The sequence below is a fragment of the Neophocaena asiaeorientalis genome, unplaced genomic scaffold (genome assembly GCF_003031525.2).
Source record: "Neophocaena asiaeorientalis asiaeorientalis breed wild unplaced genomic scaffold, Neophocaena_asiaeorientalis_V1.1 scaffold254, whole genome shotgun sequence".
Taxonomy (NCBI): domain Eukaryota; kingdom Metazoa; phylum Chordata; class Mammalia; order Artiodactyla; family Phocoenidae; genus Neophocaena; species Neophocaena asiaeorientalis.
Window position 1 is genome coordinate 2,672,620 of NW_020174705.1, and position 2,339 is coordinate 2,674,958.

A 2,339-nucleotide genomic window follows, 5' to 3' on the forward strand; every position below is an offset into this window, starting at 1 on the left:
TGTGTGTGCGCGCGCGTGCACGTGCATGCTTGTGGGTGCCCTGAATGAGTGAGTAGGGGTGATGGGTGGCGGGAGCAGTGCACAAATTTTTTTGGTGCTGGTGGCTGGCTCAGAAGGGAGACACAGGTGTAACGAGATCAGATAGCAGGTGGGCCAGGAGCTAAGAATAGGATTGGACACAGGCTCCTGGTGCAGGTGGGGGCGTGTTAGTGCCATCCAGGAAGCAGCCCGCTGGAGCCAGGGAACAGAGCAGGGCCTGGGGTCGTAGGGCCCAGAACGCAGGGTTCCAGGGCAGGGGACAGGGTCCAGCTCAGCTCATAAACAGAGCTGATAGGATGGGACTCAGGGAGAGGCCAAGGGTTGGGACCAAGAGCATTGGCACTGGGCCCGGGAGGTGAACTCTGTGCTCGGAGGAAACCCCCACATAGCCCCATGGCTTTCCTGGTGTCTGGGACCCTGCAGGTGGCCTCGCAGATGGCAGATGCTCGGGACAGCCTGGGAAGAAAGGTAGTCGGAGGCACGCCCTGACCCAGCCCAGCTGGCTCCCAGCTGAGCCCTACCCTGGCCCGACTCTGGCCTTGCCTCCCCAAGGTAAGTACAGTGGGCAGGGTCCAAGGGTGACCCTGACACTCAGCAGTCCTGAGGTGTCAGCCTCTACACTCGCTGTCCTGGAGGGTGTGTTCCGGACGCTGGGCTTTGAGAGCTGCAAGAGGTGGGAGGCCTTGGTCCAGGTGAGCCCTCGCCTGCCTCTTCCCACCTCTGCCCCCAGTCCCACCTGGGGCCTCCCTGGACTCAGGCCCAGCACTCGCTCTTGCCCTAGGGTTTCCGTGGGGAACTGGTTAGGTTCCGGGAGCAGCTGGATGCCCACGGGGGCCCTGTGAGCTGTGCTCTACTGGCCTTGGTGGCCCCCAGTGAGCAGCTGAGGCAGCCCCAGCAGCTGTCTAGGAGCTGAGCCGCTGTGAGGCTGGTGGGGCTGCCCCAAGTCTTCCTGCTGCTCTCCATTTCCCCCCGGGGGTGAGTGGGCTGGCCAGGGACCCCCAGTTGCGGGGCAGGGCAAAGCGGGTCTGGGGGCTGGGCAGGAGGGCTGAGACCCTCCCTCCAGGCCTATGTGCTGCTTCCCCACCCAGCTACCCCCAAGCCTGGAGCCTTCCTCACTGGCCTGGGCAAGCTCTGTGGCCGTCGTCTTCACTGGTCGCTGCTGCAGCTGCTGACCAGGTGAAGGCCCAGAAGGGGCGTCCAGGAGGGGGGCTGTGGCTCTGCTGTGTTGTCCTGAACCCATTACCTCCACCCATTCATTCCACAACATAAGGCCATGTTGCCTGCAATGGGTGTCAGCTTCAAAGCCTCGCCTCCCACCCCCACCCACGCCCGTCCTCACAACCCACTCAGGGTCCCCCACACGTTGCAGTATCTTCTCAGCTCCGTGCCTTTGCCCAGGCTGCTCCCTCTGCTTGGCATCCCTCCCTCTCGACCTAGCCTCACACAGACCCTTCCAGGCGTCAACCATGCCCCTAACAATCCCTGGGTTGACACTTATATTCCCATCCACCCCTGTTCACACTTACCTGGCAGTGACTGTCTCGTCAGACTGTGGGTCCCTGGGGTCCAGGGCTGGGGATGATTCAGGTCTGGTCCCGAGGCCCAAAGGTCTCAGTGGGCAGTTGGGTTGTCACTGGAGGTGAGAATGGGCCCCAGCTCTGCTCCACAGTTCTCCCCGGCCTCCCCAGGCGGTGCCCACCCTGCGAGCCTTCCCAGACAGGCCCTGACCCGCTCTGGGAGCGCCCCATCTCTGTGCACGCTGATCCCTGGACCCCGGGGAACAGCATGGCTAATGGTGCAGCAAGTGTCTACCTGAGGCCATCCATGTCCTGGGAATCCTGTGATTCAGCCTGAACTAGGACCCCCCTCGGGCCCTCCCTTTCTTTAGTCTGTCTCCTCCTCCCTCCATTCTGGGAGAGTTAGTGTCTGGCAGGGTTAGGGTCTGGTTAGGGTCTCTAACACGCCCCCACCTGCACCAAACTAGTCCTTACCAAAGAAACTGGTAGCCAGGAGCCTGGCCAAGCTGTTCCCTGGAGCCAGGGTCCTGCTCCCCCATAATTGCACCCGCACGGAGCGGCTGCCTGAGGAGTCCTCCGGCCCTAACCCCCACCAGGTCTTCTGCTGGACAGCTGAAGAGTCCTCAGGGGCTACCTACTGCCCGGTATTTGGGAGGTCCTTGGGGACGTGGAGCTCTGGGGGCCCGAGATGAGCGGGACAGGGCTGGGGTCCAACCATGTGGCAGCAGTTTCTTTCTTTTTTTTTTTTTTTGACATTTATCTTGGTTTATTTTATTTTTTAAT